The sequence below is a fragment of the Anas platyrhynchos genome, chromosome Z (genome assembly GCF_047663525.1).
Source record: "Anas platyrhynchos isolate ZD024472 breed Pekin duck chromosome Z, IASCAAS_PekinDuck_T2T, whole genome shotgun sequence".
Lineage (NCBI taxonomy): Eukaryota > Metazoa > Chordata > Aves > Anseriformes > Anatidae > Anas > Anas platyrhynchos.
The window spans coordinates 15,791,775-15,814,364 of record NC_092621.1 but is presented as its reverse complement, the minus strand read 5'-3'; the positions used below and the strand labels follow the sequence as shown (position 1 = coordinate 15,814,364).

Below are 22,590 nucleotides of genomic sequence, written 5' to 3'. Positions count from 1 at the left end.
AGGGAAAGCGTGATTTCAGAGTCACAGTGCAAAACTACAAGTTTCAAATATGTTGTAAGCTATGATTCAAGACTGCTTGTGCTAGTATGAATGATATGGTACCGCACAGAATTCCCAAAGCAAATTGTTCAATTTTAAATGAGCTACCTTACTGCCATGGTCTTAAAGTAATTGCAGATGGAGGTTGCCAAAAACCTATGCTGCACATCTCACAAGTCGAAAACAGGCATTTCACCTCAGCTATAATACACCTGATAAATACTAGAAGTTGGTCTACTCAGACTTACTGTGTTATATGTGAGCATTTTTCAGTAATGCATTAAGAAACATAATTCACTGTCTTATGTCTGCTTTTCTGTCATTTCCTGTCACAGCAGTAGACTGTTTGGGTTTGAAATTATTTGTGTATTATCCTATAATACACATGCATATACATCTTGATATACACTAGAAAAATGAAGGTCAAAGGAAGATGTCTGGCATTTAAATTAGAAGTCACAGAGAAGAGAAGGCTCCAGGAAGACATTATAGTCGCTTTAAAATACCTAAAGGAGGTCTACAGGAAAGCTGGAGGGACTTTCATCAAAGAGCGTACTGATAGGACTAAGGGTATTGGTTTTAAACTGAAAGAGAGTAGGTTTAGATTAGATATTAGGAAGAAATTATTTCCTATGAGGGTAGCAAGGCACTGGAACAGGTTGCCCAGAGAAGCTATGGATGTCCCATCCCTTGCAGTGCCCAAGGCCAGGCTGGATGGTACTTTGGCCAACCTGGTCTCGTGGGAGGTGTTCCTGCCCATGGCAGCAGGGTCGGAATTTGATGATCCTTTCCAACCCAAAATATTCTGTGATTATGTAAGTTATGTGATGATCACAGCAGTTTTGGTCTGTTACAGACACATTTCTGGAAATGAATAAATAATTTAAAAAAAAAAAAAAAAAAAAAAAAAAAAGGAGAGAGAGAATCGACATAAAGGATTTTTTCTTTATAATCAGGTTCAAAAGTTGCAACCAGGATCTTCATCCTGGAGCTTTTGGAGGTCATCAACTACCCTAGTCCCAACAACTGAGGCTGCACCTAAAGAAGCAAAGTCACTAAAACACAACCTCTGTGCTAGTGAACTGTCAGTATGTTCCCTGGCATGAACAGACCCATTCCAATAGCTGCCTTCAAGTAAGCGCTGAGCATAATTTGGCAGCTAGAACAGCACAGAGATGACCAAAGGCAGGTTGCATGTCACTGCGTTACTTTTAGGGCTACAACAAATTTATTAATGCAGACAAAGGTCACATGGTGCTGGTTGGGAATGGTCTCAGTGCCTGGAAACCTCCGTGGCCAGTTTTAATTTACTAGGATAAATGTAACCAGAGTGTCCTAAACCCTCTAACTAAAGACTGGCACTCTAAGTTTATCTAGGAAAAAGGCTAAAAGGGGACAGGAGAACTCCGATTACCACAAAACAGCTTGGGTTGGAAGGGATCTTAAAGATCATCTAGTTCCAACTCCCTGCCATGGGCAGAGACACTTCCCACTGCACCAGGTTAGCCAAAGGCCCATCCAATCTGACCTTGAAGACTTCCAGGGATGGGACCTCCACAGCTTCTGCAGGCAACCTCTGGCCTTCTCCTGTACCTCACCACCCTCATAGGAAAGAATTTCTTCCTAATATCTAATCTAAACCTACATTCTTTCAGTTTAAAGTTACTCCCACTTATCCCATCACTCCACTCCCTGACAAAGAGTCCCCCCCCAGCTTTTCTGTAGGCCTTCTTTAGGTACTGGAAGGCCACTATAAGGTCTCCCCAGAGCCTTCTCTTCTCCAGGCTGAACAAGCCCAACTCCCTCAGCCTGTCTTCATAGGAGAGGTGCTTCCAGCCCTCTGCCCATCCTTGTGGCCCTCCTCTGGACTTGCTCCAACAGGTCCATGTCCGTATGCTGGGGGCACCAGAACTGAACACAAGACTCCAGGTGGGGTCTCACAAGAGCAGAGATGAGGGAGGCAATCACCTCCCTCACCCTGCTGGCCATGCTGCTCTTGATGAAGCCCAGGATACAGTTGGCTTTCTGGGCTGCAAGCATGCACTGCTGGTTCATATCAAGCTGTTCATTCACCAGCACCACCAAGTCCTGCTCCTCACAGCTGCTCTCAATTCACTCTACACTCAGCATGCATTTGTGCTTGTGATTACCCTGGTCCAGATGTAGGAACTTGCACCTTGCCTTGTTGAACTTTATGAAATTCATGTGGGCCCATTTCTCAAGCCTGACCAAGTACATCTGGATGACATCCCATCCTTCTGTCATATCAGCTGCATCACTCAGCTTGGCATCATCAAACTCACTGAGGGTGCATTCAATCCCAAATATCTATGTCATAAATAAAGATATTAAATGGCACAGCTCTCAGTATGGAGCCCTGAGGGGTACCACACATCACTGTTCTCCACCTGGATATAGAGCCATTGACTGCAACTCCCTAGATACAGCGATCCAGCCAATTCCTTATCCACCAAATAGACTACCCTTCTAATCCATATCTCTCCAACTTACATATAAGGATGTCTCTAAATTGTGTAACAATGTGTGTTTATAATAACATTGCTAAGGAAGAGAAGTATTTTGTACGAATCAGATTTTGCTAAGTGGTAAGAGTTTCATGCTAAGATATATTGGATTGCTGTATCACAGCCACTAAATGCTAGGTGAATAGAGGGGAAGCAAGAGGTACAGTTACCTTGCAATCAAATAATTATATCACAGATGTTTGGCTGTCCTGCCAGTCTTCAAAATACCCTTGCCATAATACCAGTCACTGTTAAAAGACATTAGACAACTTAGTATATTGGGTTCAAGAAATTCAGCACTCAGAGGTTAACAACCATTTTCTCCTCTTAAAAAATACTATTTTTTTTCAACTGTAAATGAAGCAAAAGAAGTTATACTACTGAACAACAGAGATGTGATTAACCCTCCATGTACAGCAGCTGACTTAGGCAACATGGGAGGGATGACTGCAACATTTTGAGCTCCACCTTCTCCCCACACCTCTGCCAAAACCTGATCAGTATCCATAATTTTTTTATTATTATTAGGTCTGATTCCACACATAAGAAAATCTCCACTGATTTTTGCAGACTTTCTCATACCTTCTACATAAAGTTGGGTGTAAGCACACCACTGGGATTAGTAAATTCACTATGACTCTACTTTTGTCTGATTCCCATAGGGCACAATAAACCAGATGTCATCAAATATGAAAAACAGAGACTGTAGATAAAATATGAAAGAAAAAGAATACAAAATTGCTGTTGCAGGCGATAGGTAACTTGAGACTTCCACCTAAAAAAAAATAGATGCAGGGTGCCATGTTTATACATCTTAAAAAAACTTTGCTTCTCTTCAGTTTTTTGTTTCATAGCTCAGTAAAATGTTAATGAAACAGAAGTATAAATATATCGAGATGCATTTGCTCTCCTAGAAATAGCTATTCAGATCAGATAAAGCAGCAGTAAATCCAAACTGCTACCTAAAATATGAACTTTTTCAAACCTTAAAGAGATTTGTTTAACAGGCTTGCTAATTTAGTTTTTACTGTTTTACATTTCTAAAATCAATTTCCATCTTAGATTTCATTGCAAAAATCACATGAAGACAGGCTTTCTCTAAAGGTTTTGCATGTCTTTGATTCTGGAGAGACAGACAAAAATAATGTATTTCTTTCTGATTTATTGGAACATCTGATTTTCATATTTTTCTAGTTTGATTTTAGCTCAAACTAGAAAATACAAAGATGACAGGACAACTCAAAGTGCACAAGCCTGCTTCTGACTTTAGTTATTCATTCTCTTCTAATCACTATGCTAATTAGCATCCAAGCATCCAAAGTGTTTTTAATGCTAAGTATATCCCTTGAGTATTCTAAACATGGAAGTCTTCTTTTGTCCTCAGTAGGGAGAAGTGGATAAAATTCTGTCATGGTTTTGTCTGGGATAGAGTTAATTTTCCATGTAGAGCTTCACAGAATGCTGTGCTTTGGATTTTTGATAAAAACAGTGGTGATAACACAACATCTTAGCTGTTGACAAGCAGCATTTGCATAAAGCCCAGGATGTTTCAATTCCTCGTGCTGCCCTGCTGGGGATGCACCAGGAGCTGGGAGGGGACAGGGCCAGGACAGCTGGCTCAGGCTGGCCAAAGCAGTGTCCCACACTGTGTGGTGCCATGATGGGGTAATGAAGGAGGAAGGGGGGACATTTGGAGTTATGGCATTTGTCTGTCCAAGAAACCATTATGCATGATGATCCCTGCTTACCAGGGAGTAGCAGAACACCTCCTGCTGATGGGAAGCAGTGAATGGATTCCTTTGTTTGCTTTGCTTGCACATGTGGCATTTGCTTTACCTGGTAATCTGTCCGTGTCTCAACCCATGAGTTCTCACACTTTTACCTCTCAGATTCTCTCCCCCATCGCACCTGGAAAGGTACGATAATGTGGTATAAAGCACGACTTAATAAAAGAAAATCTAAGTTCTAACAGAACATAGTTCCTTTTTCTCTGTCAAGAAAGTACTACAGTAACTACCAGCCATATTATAGCATTTGGTTTCATTTTTTCCTAAGTGTGGCCAGTACTCCCAACCCAGTGCTATAATCGTTCTTGTCACAACTTACTTGAACTTCAATGAACTTCACAATAATTTCTATTCAAGGCACACTCATATTCACTGATAAAACCACAATGATTTAAGTGGTTTCTTTATAATTACAGAGGTGTCCTATAGTAAATGCTTTGCTCCATTTGCAAATTGTTCCTTATTATTGTGTAAGAGATCCATGCCTAGTGTAACTTATGTAGGAAGTCAGATTTTAGCTTTAATTTCTTTCCTGTGTTCTCCATATCAGTGGATAGTTTTCTTACTTACCTTGGAAGCTGAAAAGGAAGTCTTTCTGCAAGGCCCACACAGGAACTAGTATTAATCCACTTAAGAATAGGCAACATAAGAGAAAAGATTAAAGGATTTGTAAGAGACAGTACCACTTTATGGGACAGACCTAAATCTTTGTCTTTCCTCCCTTCAGAAGTGAGGTAACAAAGCCACCTCAGAACATTAGTTCTAATTTTCTCCCTGTGGCTGTGCATGAAGACAGTGGAAGAGGAAGCTGATTCCTTCTCAGGTTTCCCCAGAATAGGTCAGATGTACATCCATAATCTGGACTTCCATTAACAGAAAACTATTGCAGAAGGGATTATGGAATATGATTAGTTCTATTTTTGACATTATTTTAAGGAAACTATCTGATATTCTGGTATGTAAAGAAAGGCTCTTTTCACTGAACCAGTTAAAAACCCTTCAGCCTAGGTATCCATTGCTACACATGTAGCAAGCTAACAGATATCACAGATAACTTTACATGCAAAAGCTTTAAGAAAAAATGACCATTTTAAACTATACTATGAAGCAACAAAAAGAAATAATTGTCTGAATGTATTTCCAAGGTTAGTCCATTCAGTTTAGTTTAGAAGCAAGATATGACACTGAAGAAAAAGAAGATGAACACGGGAGGGATTAAAGGTAAGTATAGTTGATCATGGTCTAGATTCTAGTGCTAAGAAACATTGACTGTCATTAGCTCACCAATAAGTTTGGCAGACAGGGGCAGCTCAGATACGCAAATAAGTTTTAGGGAAAACCACATAGAGTTTGGAAGCAATGTATGTTTACATGAAAACTAACAAAAGAACAACCTCTAACTTTCATCAATGGAAACTAGGACCACCAAATGCTTCTGTGGTTATTTGTAGTTGTCCTGGTTTCGGTTAGAACAGAATTAATTTTCTTCCTAGTAGCTGGTGGAATGCTGTGTTTTGGCTTAGGATGAGAAGAGTGCTGATAACACCCCGATGTTTTAATTGTTGCAGAGCAGTGCTTATACTAAGCCAAGGACATCTCAGCCTTTTGCTCTGTCCTGCCAACAGGCAGGCTGGGGGTGCAGTAAGAGCTGGGAGGGGACAGACCCAGGACAGGTGACCCAAACTAGCCAAAGGGGTATTCCATACCATCTGACGTCATGCTAAACAATATATAGGGGTGGCTAGCCGGGGGGAGGGGGCCGGACTGCTCGGGGTTAGGCTGGGCATCGGTCAGCGAGTGGTGAGCAATTGCATTGTGCATCACTTGTTTGTACATATTATTATTACTTTCCTATTATCACCATTGTATTATTATTAATATTATTGTTATTATTATTTTTGTTATTATTATTTTCCTGTCTTATTAAACTGTCTTTATCTCAACTCACGGGCTTCACTTTCCATTTCTCTCCCCCGTCCCAGAGAGGGAGGGAGGGAGGGTGAGCGAACGGCTGCGTGGTGTTTAGCTGCCGGCCGGGTTAAACCATGACAGTAGTGTAAAATGCTAAGATAATATTTGTTTTTTAAAATACAAATATCTTGGTGTTAAACCATTGGCACTTTCAAAACTGTATTAACTATGCAATAAAGAACAGATTTATAAGCATTTGGTCATTGCTCCCTGTACAGTGTAATTATTATTTACGTATGAAAATACAGCAAAGTTATATTACAAATTAAACTTCTACAGCCTTGCAGATTGTGTCCCAATTACAAGTTCATTGCTAGTTTTGCACTATTGGTTTTCACTTTCTCAGTTGTGGACTCACTGTTAAAGAAAGTTAAGGGAAGGGGTGAGTTTTGTTTTTTTCTTTACCTATTATTTTAGTATTCATACCTTCACAGAAAAACCATGAGAATGTATAGTCAGAGGACTCAAGCAGCAGAAGACACTAAACCCAGAAGAGGTTTTATTAAATGTTATGTCTTTTAAGACAATCTTATATTTTAGTGAGGTACATCTATGAGTTTGACTGTCAGAAATAATATTGTAATGCTGAACAAATTGTGCTTGGGGTAATGAAACAGAAATCCACATAGAACAGGACCTGTATTTTCACTCCTCCTACATGATTCAAACTATTTTAAACACAGCTGAAGCTGCCATTTTGAAATGCATTTTCAGAGTCAGGGATTTGCTGTAATTGTAGGTATCTGTATAACTGGTCTGTATTCCAAAGGCCTTTTCTGAAGGAAAAATAACCAGAATAAGTAAGAAAACGGTTATTTGTGTTCTTGTCAAAGGAAATTTCATTCTTATAATTTGAAAAGTGAAACGATAGGTTTTGAAGTTCAGTGATGGAAGACAGAATTAAAGTTCTGTCTTCAGAAGTCATTTTAAAGCATTTGTCCTTAATGTGCATGATCACAACACAAGCTCTGCATTTGGTAAGTGATAAAACCAGCAAAGAATAGCAAAATAGATCTCCTTGTATTTTGGCAATTTTAAGTTTGCATTTAAACCAAGATGAAATCTATAAAAACAACACATTTTTAGAGCTATTTACTATTCACTTGCATAGATCACTTCCTCTCACTGTTTTTATACTATATCTTCTTACAATCTAAAGGTAAAATGAGCTATGAAAAATTCAAGGCTGCTCCCTTTGTCAGAGAGTCTTCAGAAAAAAAAAAAGTAAAAAAAAAAAAAGCAAAAAAAAAAAATCTGCCCCATGTCTGTGTCAGCAGGCATGGGATTGGAAAGACAAATGTTGTCATAACCTCCACCCACTGGAATCTGGTTGTTGGTTTAGTTAACACATCCTCTGGCTATTTGAACTGGTCACTCAAGAAGTCAACAGTAAGTCAAGTTGTCATGCATTCCTTATTAGTCATTTCCTTGCTCAGCTGGATCCTCTGCATTCATGTTTACAAATCAGCTGAAATCTTGTTTGTGCTTTATGGATGAACCAAAGCCGTTAGAGGAATATCTACTGCTCAACTCTGCAAACTGAGCAGATTTAGGTTCCCCAACACCAGCAAACTCCACTGAGCGATGTGCTGTTTCCCAGTTGTCTTGCTGTTGCTAACTTACAAGGGGTTTTCAGGACCTGATTTTTTCAGGGGTTGGGTAATGGGACAGGGACATCCTCTGATCCCTTCCACATAATGTATCCAGGCAGGAATCTCAGCTATTTTCAGTGAAGGAAATGCTTGAGCTATTTCATTTAATTTTTACTTGTCATGGTAGCACTGAGCGGTGATGCTTAAAAAAAAGAAAGACGTGCATGTAATGACTTCTCATGTCTTAATGTAATGGATATTCCTGCAATATTTCCAACTATCTGGGCAACTGTTAAGATTGTGTCAACTGCTTATTTTTGTGTACTTACAGAAAACAGCATTAAAATTTGCAGAAAACAGCACTAAAAAAAGCCAAACAGGGAGCGTATAAAAACAGGCAAAATGGACAGGATAAAAGAAAGTAATCTGGTAAAGTTTCATCCAAATTCCAGCTCATGGTTTAAGTTATTTCCCTAGATGTATTCTGCGTTTCTTGGCGATGTTACTCTTTCTCTTTCTGCTAAAGAGTTACCTAAAACATGCCTCCATCCATCCACAATCCACACTGCACACTGACAAAAATTTTCAGTTTTCTTCACAAGGATCTTTACTCCTTAAATATTGAAGATTCGGCTATCAATATTTTTTCCTCAAATATTCTCACTAGACCTGTCTGTTTTTTGACACTCCCCCCAAAAAAAATCTGTTAAGAATTATCTGGACAGGTGCAAAGAAGCAGAATAAAAAAATAAAAATAAAAATAAAAATAAAAATAAAAATAAAAATAAAAATAAAAATAAAAATAAAAATAAAAATAAAAATAAAAATAAAAATAAAAATAAAAATAAAAACAAAAATAATAAAAATAAAAATAAAAATAAATAAATAAATAATAAGAAATAATAAAAAGTGGAATCAAATCAAATTAAAAATGTCCCAAAGGTAAAATTGGTTAATCTATTCTGAACAGTGTACTACTACTGCATTATAGGCAGAACATTTGCAGAAGAATGCCCCTTACATATATGAAGTCAACTACCTAGTCTTAATCTTTTTGGAGAAAATGTTGGTATTATTTTTTATGACATCTACCTAAGAGGACTGGCATTATTATTCCCATTCCCAAGAGGTGAATACACAGAATTCACCAGCTGTAAAAGCCCAATATGTCTACTGTGCTGAAATAAGCATACGTAAGAGCTACACCTCTTTTTTAGAACAGTTAGCCTTATACTGCTTTTTGACTTTAGCTGCAAATAGAAATACCAAGCCTGACTGGTGCTGAGTTGGGTACCCAGAAAATGAGGAATCCAAGTATATCACCAGTGTGTGTGAAGTCTGACATGCTCAGACACTACGGTATTTGCTTATACATAAAGTAATTCTGTGGCAGAAGCAGGGATGGTTTTCCAGAACAGCATCCCAGTACTTAAGCCATACAAGAGTGTGGTGGTTTTTGTTTGTTTGTTTGTTTGTTTTACAGACCCTCAGATCCCTGATAAAACCCTTACTAACTCCAGCAAGTCTTCTAATCAAGCTAAGATGTCAACACTAACTCAAATCATGACCAATCAAATTATGTATCTCCAGGGTCAAGACTCACCAACAAATTGAATATATGGCTCCTCTAACTATCATGGTTAAATTTTATTGATTGTCTCCACTTTTACCACTTTAAGAAGTGGTATCTCATACTATTATTTTATCATAAAGATCCTCCAGAGCCTTCCTGTGCAAGGCTCCAAAGTACTGTCAAGTTTACAAGAAAGCCAACTGACAACGTTGTGGGCCACAGAGATGCAAAACCTTTCACTATTTTTTTTCTAAAATGTTTAAGAGTCCTATATGATGTTTAATGTATTTACCACCAGTCACCTTTACTCTTTTCTGATGAGTAAGAGGTTTGATGCAAAATAATTCCATTGCTTGTAACAGCACCGTTGCAGCAAAATAAATACTAATTTAATTTGTGTAGATTATGAGAAGGTAAGTATGTTTTGCAAAAGCATCTGTCTGCACTATAAGGACTACAATGTTTTTCAGAGTTCATCTCACAGCAACCATTTTCTTAGCTCCAGATGAGAATTGTCTTGAACCAATCAAATATACATTATACAGATATATACCAATATGAAGACAGATTAACTGCTTGACACTGAATGTTTTCTTACGTGCTTCCTGCCAGTAACTAAATGTCACAGCACAAAAATATGTCTATTGGCACAAAGAAGTTTTCTACCTTGATAATAGAGGGTTGCACTCACACAGGAGACCCATTTTGTTCAAATTCACATTTGCGCTAATAAATTCACAACTGCTGCTGCTGCTGTGCTTAAGCAGTTACCTTTCTTGCAGTCCTCTGTACTCTCAGACTTATTTCATGTAACTAATACAGACTGAGTCATGAGGTGTACTTGGCTAGCAGATGGAAACAAGGAGGAGGAGGGAGATATGGCTCCCAATGCTTTGTTTATGAGAACATCCTTCCTGTCATCAATATCCGCATTCCATTAACGTATGGTTTCAATTCTGCCTTTGCGATGTGGTTCAAGCACTATGGTCAAAGCATATATGCTCCAGTCAAGCATATTTCACTTTATATTTAATCTAATAAGAAGGGATACTATAGCGGTTTCTGTGAAAGCTCTAGATGCTTACTAACCTGCTGCTCCAAATCATTCTCAATGATAATGCAAAGGTTTTAGCCTTTCCTTAAGTGCAAATTCAATCTATGATAAAATATTATGGATACGATACATGGAGAACAAAATGTTCTCCAAAACGTTTCAGTTATTTACTGACTTGTTTAAAATTTGCATGATTCAAAATGAAAAAAAAAAAAAAAGAAAAAAGAAAAAAAAAGTTTGAAAGAGCAATAATTGAGAAAGAAAGCTTGAAAGAAAATTAAACATTAATAAAAATAAATTTTAAAAAAATCCTTCATATTTTCCTTTATTTTCATAGCATATAAGCTGTATCCAGGTTCAAGGCCTGAGAAGGACCAAAGGAAAACTTTTGGGGCATGAGCTGAAATTGCAGAGGAACTGAGGTAAGCATTAAAAGGATATTTGAAGAGTATGAGCTATGCTGTGCTTTGAATTGCTGAGGGTCAGCTCAACAATATGCCATGGTACATTCCTGGATAGCCAGAGCCCCATTTGCTGTGCATAAGCATACATAATTCACATGAAGACACCTATATATGAATATCTAATTGGAGTTGTTTCAATTTGCAAGATGAAATCCACATTAAAGGTCTTAAGATCCAACCACTTGAAGATGTCTTCCATTTGGGTCAGCAAAGGGATGCCTGTATAGTACTAGTTACATTTACATGTCAAGAATGTAAAGCAAAGTTTACTGCTGATATTAATTCCCTACATTAAGAAGCTGCTTTCTGATCAAGCAGTCGCAGGTATCTCTTGCAGACTGCTGCATCATCACATGCAGACATAACTATGACTGCAAAAAAAAGATTTTATCAGAACCAGGGGCTGGGTCTGTTGGGTTATGTTTCTGTGGCTTTTGCTTATGCCACTGGCACAACCTGGGACCAAGGAAATAGAATTACTTTGATCTCCAGCTCAAACTTATTTTCTAGTTATTAGACTTTTTTTTCTAATATGCAACATTTCCAGTAAAGAGTTAATTATAATGGGTGTTTATAATGAAATGTGTGATTACTGAACACTGCACTAAATCTCTAACTTGTGCAAATCCATTAGGCTGCCAACAGGTTGATCTGTGGGAAAACACTTGGTATGGTCCAAAAACCGGACCATTTCTTTTATGATGATGCATAAATGGGACAACTTCTGTGTTGGGAAGGGCAAGTACATGCCATCTGTACTGAGGGTCCATCTCTAATTGCTGTTATCTTTTCTGAGGCTTCCTGTGACTTCACCTCAATAATTTGTTTCTTCCTAGAGGGAAACAAAATTGGATCAGCCTACTGGTTGATCTAGAATTGCAGAACCAATAGTTAAAGGACAGAAACTGCACCTGTATTTTGCACTGCCATTTCACTTGTTTCCAGCAGGTGCTGTGTCTAACTTAAACCTGCTTGTGGGAATGTCTTACATGTTTGTCAAAATGCCTTCAATAGTCAGGCCTGATCTATTCCTCTATAAACAGAACTAAGGTAAATTGATTCAACAGCTCCAGTGGAATTACTCCTGATTCACAAAGCTGAATTGCTGCAGCTGTGCAGCACAGCTTCCTGATGAAAATGAGCACAATGACTGCTGGGAAAGGGTATAACATACATCAACTCCCATATTCTTAAGAACAAAATCTGAAAACAAACTGAATAAACAGAAAAAAAATGGGGCGGGGGGGGGGGGGGGGGGGAGGGGGAGCACAACTATGTTTCAACTTGCTTTTCAAAGTTCAGCTGTTCAAAAGAATTAAGCATTTTGGAATATAGACAAAACTGTTTTAAATAAGCATGTCATCTGAAAGTTTCTAGTGGGCAAAATAGCTATCATTTCCTGGAGCAGAGCCTAGCTACACTCTAATAAAAGTGACTCCAATACTATGAGAAAGAACTGGAGGCTGGAAATTAAAAATAAAAATAAAAAAATAAAAATAAAAAAATGACCACATTTCAATCTTGCAGTGCAGGAAGTGATGGGGAGACAAAATTACCTGAAATCCTGCCAAAGTTTGCAGAGGATCTGTCGGTTCCTAAAGAACAGGGTGTGCCTCAAAACCGTTGCATGGTTCATTTAGTCACAAAACAATGGACTTCATTAATATGAACAAGGTATTCAGGGGCGGGGAGTGGTATTTCCACAGTTCTGCTTGTTGGGATTATAGCAACTGATTCTAAACAAAATGTTCCAGCAATATGCGTCATAACTGAGAATTTGTAATTGATCTGATTTATGAGGATGTATCATTTTCTATTACTTCTTAGTCTTCTCACCACACAGAGCAGAAAACACACATCTATTCCCATGCAGGAATTCAGACATTATGACTCAAATACCAACGACAATGTAAAGGAGCTCTTTTTATTATGTTTAATATTGATTATTTTCTGTGTGGTGGCAGCTAAAATGGCTCAAAATAGGTCTTAGTTTATATTCATAGGTAAAAGAAAAATAAATAAATAAAAGAGAGAGAGATTCAGCAAACGTATATTCATAATACTTTTACTGGAACAAATCTTATTTCAGACTGTGTGAAATCTCCCTGACAGCAATGTGAGTAACGTAAATTAATTTCATGGGACCAGGAGGTTATAGGCACCAGGATACAGATGTCAGGACACAGAATCTAGGACTGCATAAACCAGAGCTTTTTGGAGGGCTGGACAGTGAATAGCAGAGTTATGTATAATGCTCATCACTAAAACAGAGCAGGAAAATAACTGTTGTAACTGCTGCAGCTTCAGGGTTTCTTTTCATATAGCCTCGTAGTTGGAAAGAACTAATTTGAGATAATAGGTTACAACTGGCCACTGAGGGATTTTTAGGTTTGTAAAGGATTTCTCTTTCATACCTATAATGAAAGCCCTTATTGCATGCAGTCCAGCAGGCTAGCTGAGAAAATCTTACAGTAAGCAAGGCAAATCAAAGTGGAGACGACCTTTACTCCAATTTTAGCACTACGAGAACTACAGAATTAAAGGCTGAACCAGAACAAATGCTAATTTCCATAAAAGTTTTTTTCTATTGTTCCAGAAATGGAAGTCACAAAAAAATGAGAGATGAACCCTGGGAGGCACTGGAAGAAGGAATAAGGCAATAATACTAGGAGTAAAAATGCAAACATTACATTCACAAGAAATTCCTGGACATCACAACCAGGTAATAATATAGGTTATGTCACTCTAGTACCCACCAGAGCTGATCCAAAATATCTATTGTTAGATGCTACATGGATAAGGACTCGCAAAGTCACAGATACTTAATGATAACCATATTGATGTATCCACAACTGATAATGAAAACATAGCTGGTGATTATGATTCACCAAAAGGGGACAGTAATTATCCTTCAAATCAGTCTTTCAATTAAAAAAAAAAAAAAAAAAAGTGTAATACAGTTCAAACACAGTCAATACCATTCACCAGATGACACAACAGCTCCATCCAGAAATTCAAAAAGAAAACGAGTGGAAAAAATAAGTGAATAAATAAATAAATAGTGTTTTAAGTGCATATAAGAAGAAATTCAAACTGTAAACTAGGAAAAATATGACATATCCCATTGCTAACATTAAGCAACAAACTCTCATTGCTAATATTGAGCAATGAACAGAACAGAAACACTGGTAGTTTCCAGTCAACGCTTCATTCCTTTGCAGAGAACACGGATGTTTTTCATAGACAGATAGGTCACTGGTCAATGGTCACTGACTTCCTTAGACTGCTTTCTCAGTGGTACCATATCCTTCTCTGCCATGTGCATAGTGGTGATTATTACTCATCTCACCCTTCCTAAAGGACATGCTTCACAGGAGTCCTGCCCCTTTTACTTTAGTTTCTGATATCCCCACTATTCCTATCAGCATTCAGGAAAAGCCATGTGTATGCCTTTGTTGTTTGCTCTCTTCTGCTCCTGCCTACTAACACTTTTCAGTGGAACAGATTCCTGCAGCACCCAAGCTTGCTACCAAAATCCTAGTGGTGACCAGGCTGAAGAGCAATTTTCCCCAACCCTGCAACTGCCTTCTCCTCAAAGCAGAGGAGACAATGAGTAAGAGGGGCCTTTGTGCACATACTAAATGCTGATCACACACTAAACCATCCTCCATCAGTTGTGGCGAAAAAAAATATATAGATAGATAGATAGATAGATAGATAGATATAGATATAGATATAGATACAGATACAGATATAGATATAGATATAGATATAGATATAGATATAGATAGATAGATATAGATAGATATAGATTAGATATAGATGATATAGATATATAACATTAGCAAAACTTAGAAACTTAGCCTACTAGAACAAATGGTTTTGTCAGGAATGTACTAACTATGATCACAAAATGCTGAACAAAACTCAGAATTCTACATGGGAATTCTGAGAAGATAAATTAATTGTGTACTGTGGTTTTTATCCTATATAGTGGTTCATTTTTCCATGAGACAACAATAATATTCTAAATTGTAGTCTTCATTACTCCAGTGTAAGACAGAGAGAGTTCTCATCAGGTATCCTCTGTTAGTTTTTCCAAAAAGATTACTTAACTGGACTATAGTTATGATAAGAGCAATCTTCAAATCTCACAACTGTGTTCCAACAGACAATATTGTCTATACCTTCAATGCCTTTAAGGAACTTCCATTACATTTGTTTCCATGAGAAATTCATCTACCTGCTGATAATTCTCTTAACAAGGAGAAACCACTATTCTAAGGAACATCTGAACTACTCAGATGAAGTAGGATACTTACAATTTCTGTCTGCTTAGATGCCACCAAGAAGGTAACATGCAGTCATGTTATTATTATGATTATACATATCATATGCATTCATTATACATATCACAAATAGAAATAATTTATGTAAAACTACTACAGGTCACCCAGCCAAGGGGAGCCTGTTGATGAAGCCTTCTGGCTTCAAATACATGAAGCATCATGTTTGCATACTCTCATTCTGGTGGGGAACTTCAACCACCTAGATGTCTACTGGGAAAGCAACACAACAGGCTGTAAGCAATCCAGGATACTCTGGATATCCAGGAGCACATTGAGGATAACGTCCTGGGCCAGGTATTAGAGCAAACAACAAGAAGAGAAGTGTTACCAAGTGACCATACCCAGGTTAAGTTTGTGGTCTCGAGGAATATGAGCCTGTCAAAGATCTAAGTCAGGAACCCTGAGCTTCTGAAGAGCAAATTACAAGCTATTTAAAACCTACTGGATAAGATGCCCTGGGACACTGACAATAAGGACAAAAACGCTGAACAGAGGTAGCAACTTGTTAAGGATATTTTCTTTGGAGCACAAGAACTCTCCATCCCCCTGAGTAAGAAAGCAAGCAAGGAGGGCTGAAAACCAGGATGGCTGAGCAAGGACCAGCTGGTCTAACTGAGGCACAAGAAGAAACTACATAGGCAGTGTATACAGGGACATGTGCCCTCGGAGGAGTACAGGGAAGCTGTCCAGATGTGCAGGAATGAGATCAGGAAAGCCAAGGCACAGATGGCACTGAGCCTGGCAAGGGATGAAAAGAATAACAAGAAGGGACTTTGTAGGTGCTTTGGGCAGAAAAGAAAGAGATAAACTAAAAGAGATATCAGATATCCCCTCTGATATACAAGAAGGGAGAACTGGTAACAACAGACGTGGAGGCTGGAGGAATTCAGCAACTTCTTTGACTCTGCCTTCACTGACAGTCAGGCTTCCCACATCTCACATTTCCTGAACCCATAGAGGAGGGCTGGAGGAACTGTAAGAGAAGTTCTTCCCTCTGTAAGAGAAGAGCAGGTTCGAGACCACCTGATGAAAATAAACAAGTATAAGTCTATGGTGCCAGAGGACACACACCCCAGGATCCTGACAGAACTGGCTGATGGAGTTGCCAAGCCTCCCCCCATCACCGTTGAAAAGTCAGGAAAAGTCCCTGGTGACCAGAAAAAGGGAAACATCACTCCCACTTTTAGTAAGGGTAGAAAGGAGGACCCAGGGAACTACAGAACAGTGAGCCTCACCTCCGTGCCTGGGAAGATTATGGAACAGATCCTCCTGGCAGCAATGTCAAGGCACATGCAGGACAAGGAATTGATCCAAGACAGCCAGCACAGCTTCACCAAGGTAAATCATGCCCGATCAAGCTGGTGGTCTTCTATGATGGAGTGACTGCATCAGTTGGCAAGGAAAAATTGACTAATATCATCTACCAGTAAGGCCTTTGACATAGTCCCCCATGCTGTCCTGTTCTCCAAATTGGAGAGGCGTGGACTTGATGGGTGGACTATCCAGTGCATAAGGAATTGGCTTGAAGGCCACACCCAGAGAGTGGTGGTCAATGGCTCCGTGTCCAGGTGGAGACTGGTGATTAGTGATGTCCCTCAGGGGTCTGTCCTGGGATCGGTGCTGTTTAATGTCTTTATCAATGACACAGACACTGGGATTGAGTTTGCAGATGACACCAAGCTGAGTGGTACAGTCAATACGCCAGAAGGAAGGGAAGCCATCCAGAGGGACCTGCACAAGCTTGAGAACTTGGCATATGTGAATTGCATGAGGTTCAACAATGCCAAGTGCAAGGTGCTTCACCTGGACCAGGGCACTCCCAGACATGAGCACAGACTGGAAGAACTCATTGAGAGCAGCCCTGCAGAGAAGGACTTGAGGGTTCTGGTGGATGAAAAGATCCACACGAGCCAGTAGTGTGTGCTTGCAAGCCCAGAAGGCCAACTGCGTCCTGGGCTGCATCAACAGAGGGGTGGCAGCAGGTGGAGGGAGGGGATTGTGCCCCTCTGCTCTGCCTTGTGAGGCCCCACCTGGAGTGCTGCATCCTTGTTGGGGGCCTCCAGCTCAAGAAGGACGTTTAGCTGTCAGAGCAGGTTCAGAGGAGGGACACGAAGATGATCAGAGGAAGTCTGGAGTATCTCTCCTATGAAGGAAGGCTCAGAGAGCTGGGGATGTTCAGCCTGGAGAAAAGAAGGCTCCAGGGTGACACTATTGCAGCTTTTCAATACTTATAGGGGGGCTTATAGCAGAGATGGAGAGCAACTTTTTGCTCAGGCAGATAATGATAAGACAAGGGAAAAAAGTTTTAAAGTAAAAGAGGGGAAATTTAAATTAGAGGTTAGGAGGAAATTTTTTTACTCAGCTTGTCATGAGACACTGAAACAGGTTGTCCAGAGAAGCTGTGGATGCCCCATCCCTGGAGGTGTTCACAACCAGGTTGGATGAGGCCCTGCGCAATGTAGTGTAGTGGGTGGCATCTCTGCCGTTGCAGGGAGGTTCTAACTACACAGTCTTTAAGGTCCCTTCTAATCTGTGACTTTCTATGATATGATTCTATGATATAAAATAAACTTTGGTTCTTATCTGGAAGTAAAGGAACTAAAGTGAATTGGGTCACTTTATCTGAAACTAGTAGCTCCAGGTCACTTTATCTGAAACAAGTAACTCCAGCAAAAAAGCCAGGTGACATCAACAAAGGTCCAGTGAAGCTCAGTAAAAACAGTTGCACTTTTTCAATACTATGCTGCAATGTTGTAGTACTACGCTATACAATAGTAATTTTAAATTACTGATATTTTTTTCCACAGGTCTCTAGACACATAATATGTAGACAAGTACATCTCCTGGCTTTTATCAAGGGTCAGATTCATCTCACCTAAAGTTAGATGTCTAATTGTTAAACATCTGAGGTCAAAGATAGTTAATATTTAGGCTATTTCTCTGGTCAATGACAGGCATAATACAAATGGGAGCTTCAGTTAAACCCAATTACTTAAGTGCATTTCATATCCTTCTGAGAGGATATCACCTTCCCTTGAGAAAGCTGTGACTGGCTCAGAAGGAGCCAAATTAGTCCATCCATTAATTTCCTAACTTCCACTGATGCCTAAAAGCCTTTTAGGTAGTTATTCATATGTTTTATGCTTAATTTTATTTCAGCAAGGGCTTTTAAAACCTGTGTTTCATGCTATTTGCTCACTTCATGCAAATGCAAGATTGTCCCTACTTTGCAGTCTTCTGTAATCTCTAAACTTTACTATTAATGCTCTGAAGGGAAACTGAGCTCCCCTGAGAAAAGGTGATTCACCTCATTTATTTAATTTTGGACTTTCTTTCCCTTTAACAGATGGTGACCTTCACTATCTGCCAGGAATTCTCAAGCACGTGTTGACCTGTAACTAGTCATTTATTCCAGAGAAAGTGTGCAATAGTTCAACTCTCTGTTTTACACTGGCTGACCTACAAGGTTTTTCCTAATGTTTCTACTCTCAGCAAACTGGACTTTTCACCATATGACAGTTACCTCAGAAGGCAGCAGCATAATCTGCTACATAAACAATATGTTTAAGGCAACAGCATAATCTGCTACATAAACAATATGTTTTTGAGATAAACATGATGGTGGATCAAAGCATGATGAGCTTTTCCAAAAAGAGGCATGTTAGCTTCGTGTTTATTACACAATCATCCTCAGACTGTTGCCTTGCAGATTTCCTTGTATATTAGTTTTCATCTGTATTTTATATATTCATTGAAAAACACCACATATTTACTCCAGCAGAGGTTAAATGTTTAAAAGTTGGATTTAAGTGTATGATCCATCCTATTTATATGTAACCACTCTGCTTTCCATGTTTCAGTACTGGTCTCAAAATGACTCCTCAGTTACTGCAATCAAAACCCCTGAACTAGCTCAAGCTCCAGGAATTCTACAGAGAACTCAAACTAAACAGATACTGGCCCAATGGAAACAGGCATCTTCCCAAAAGGTGATAATGGATAGGCACCAGATGGCTGATCGAGGACAAAACAGATTTGGTGTGTGCCAAAGAGGGAAAGCCAGAGAGAGAAAGAGAGAGAGAGAGAGGCATCAAAGGAAAACAGCAAGAGCAGCAGTAGCTAGTGTGTTTGTAATCTAATTATCACAACACAGTAGAGAGCAGTTCCATGCACTGGATTCAGTTAAAACTTTTGTGCCATGCTCATTAATACACACGAATAAAGCAAATGAAGTATAAGTTCTGGTTTAGCTCTGCTAAAGTAATTATTAGTAATTATTGAGCACCATATGGGCACAACTAGGTGAAATTGAAAGGCTTATGAAGGGCAAGAGGTCAGGCAGGCGAACTTGCCCTTCACTACCCAAAAACCCAGTCTGCAAAACCCAGCCCCTCCAGGGGGCGCAGCATTAGCTTTCCTCACCCAGCAGCTCTGGAGATGGGTGTTCTACACCAGGTTTCCACTGTGCAGGTGGCACCAAACAGCAGGAGTCCACAGCTCCTGTCTGTCCTCCAGGCTGTGCTGGGCAGCTGGAGCCCTCCAAGGAAGGGCCATGGGCCCCACAAAGATTAGACCATATGGGAGTAGTGAAGGTGAATGGAGACCCCAAAATCCCATTGACTTGCCTTTGCTCAGAGCTCCCTGAAACCTTAGGATCTGTGGAGCTGCCACTGCAGACCTGAATTCAGTGTCCTCGGGGCTGCAAAACTCAGCACAGACAGTGTTGAAAGTGTCAGCCCCAACAAGCCACTGTTCTGCAAGGTTCTCTCCTCCTGGAAACATCATTTTTGCTCAGCCCACATCTCCAAATGGACAGCCAGTGCTTCCACAGGAATGCAGCAAAATGCAAGGTGAGGGTGTCATTCCCTGGCTGGTGCTGCCTTACAGGTAGAACAAGCCAGATATGGAGGTGGTGGAAAACAGGTTGTAGGAGCTCCAGAGACACATAGCGGAGACAGGTTTCCATGGTGGCATGTAACCCAACACACAACTAAGAAGAGAAGCAGAAAGCACCCCAGTGACTCTGCCCTGGTGGCAGCAACAGCAGGCCCCACAGAACCTTCTAGAAGGAGAAAGCCATGTCAGGGCTTCTGTGTAGCCTGGTGGGGCTGCAGGCACCCAGGAGATCAGGACCATGCTGATGGGAGGCCACCAAGGACATGGGAGCAGCCACAAAGCCAGCCCTTAAGAGAGGGGGTTGTCCCCAGGGCACTAGGAGGCTGGACAGCAGTCACTGTCACCTGGGAAGCTGGTCCTGGCTCCTGGACAGGGAACATGAGGGCATCGAGCCATCTTCCCTCTGCTCCCCATCACACAAACTCAGAACCTGTGGAGAAATGTTTCCCTATCTTTCCCAACACAGCTATGTTTTTTAAAAGTTTGCTGTTCTGCATTTTTCTCAGTTGCATGGGTTTGTTTTAAAACATAAGTTTGGAGTTGAAAAAGCTCCATTGGGGTTTTCTTGCTTTCAGGAAAACATGAGACTTAAGCTACCTCAGCACACTGCTTGACTGAAATTTCAGCAGGAGAAAGAGGAAATTATCAGGGGACAGTGCAACACTGCTGTTACAACAAACCACACTGCTGCAAATATTACAAATATTAGATTCCCTCTAAATATCCAACACATATAATTCAGAAAAGGTATAAAAACTGTGGGCTAACCTCGCTCCCACTGAAACTATGTGTGAATTTACTGGATTCTGTGGCATTTCTGCAAAGGCAAGTTATCTCCATTCCCACTTTAAAAGTTCAGGAAAGTTATGCAAACTGAGGATCTGCAGAGTTGGGGAAAATTGGGATTGTAAATTTTCCAGACAAAACTACCTTAACAATGTGTATGTATCACAGGCCTGCTCATTTGAATCAGTCAGTTTAAAGTCTAAGTATCGTTAAACCTCACAACTGAAAGGTGCCAAAATACAGAATTTCCAGAGCTGTAAACAGTAAATACCTGAAATGTAGAGAGTAAAAATGCATGAAACTTCCAGTAGAGTGTGTTTTGCATTAATGTACACAAGTCAAATGTTTTTTTGAACAATATAAGTAAATAGATGAAACATCAGGAATGAAGCAATATAATCCAGTAAAGTAAAGCATGCATACCCTGAAGCAAAAGTGCTTTTAGTGTTCTTGTCATGGCACAGCATTTTGTTGTGAATGTGTGTGTGGAATGAGGTAGGGGACACTTGAAATGAGGAGCAGGGCAAAATCTTGAAAAATCTTTCCAAATATTTCTGCTACTAAAGAATGGGGCTCTTTTTAAGGTCACTAACCATATGCCAAAGTCACTTGAAAAAGTACTTCTTTTCCCTTACTTGGGTTTTCACTTTCCTCCCTGTTCAGAACACCAAGCTATTCTCTTGCTTTTTCCTTCATGCAAAAATAATACAGATTGCAGACAATGTATTGCGTGCTCTTTTTACTGCCATACTCAAAAATATCTTTTTATTTTGGAAACACCTATTTCTTTTTATTCTCTTTTCCCCTATTTATGAGCTGAAGAATCATAGAATGGCTTGGGTTGGAAGAGACCTTAAAAATCATCTACCTCCAAGCCCCCTGCTATAGGCAGGGATGCCACCCACTAGATCACTCTGGCCAAGGCCCCAGATAGCCTGGCCTTGAACACCTCCAGGAATGGGGCATCCACAGCTTCTGTGGGCAATCTGTTCCATTGCCTCACCACCATGTGAGTGAAGAATTTCCTCCTAACCTCTAATCTAAATCTCACCACTTTTGGTTTAAGAACATTTGCCCTCGTCCTATCATTATCTACTCAAGGAAAAAGTCTTTCTCCATGCTTTTCATTAGACCCCTTTAAGTATTGAAATATTGTGGTGAGGTCTCCCCAGAGTCTTCTCTTCTCCAGGCTGAACAACCCCAGCTCTCTGAGCCTTCCTTCATAGGAGAGATGCTCCAGACCCCTGATCATCTTCGTGTCCCTCCTCTGAACCTGCTTTGACAGCTGCACATCCTTCTTGTACTGGGGGCCCCAGCCCAGGATACAGCACTCCCGGTGGGGCCTCACAAGGCAGAGCAGAGGGGCACAATCCCCTCCCTCCACCTGCTGCCCACCCCTCTGTTGATGCAGCCCAGGACACAGTTGGCCTTCTGGGCTGCAGGCACACACTGCTGGCTTGTGTCAAGCTTTTCATTCTCTAGAACTCCAAAGTCTTTCTCTGCAGGGCTGCTCTTAGTGGGTTCTTCTTCCAGTCTGTCCTTATGGTCAGGATT

General features: G+C 40.0%; 1 long non-coding RNA gene across 1 annotated transcript; it reads left to right on the top strand.

Annotated features, from left to right (window-relative positions):
* The first annotated feature begins 6,106 nt into the window (after positions 1-6,106).
* LOC106019358 (uncharacterized) lies at positions 6,107-21,767 on the top strand. The gene is made up of 4 exons (XR_005261906.2): positions 6,107-6,151; positions 10,879-10,963; positions 13,602-13,727; positions 19,215-21,767. It is a non-coding gene; the product is annotated as an uncharacterized lncRNA (long non-coding RNA).
* The last annotated feature ends 823 nt before the right edge of the window (positions 21,768-22,590 follow it).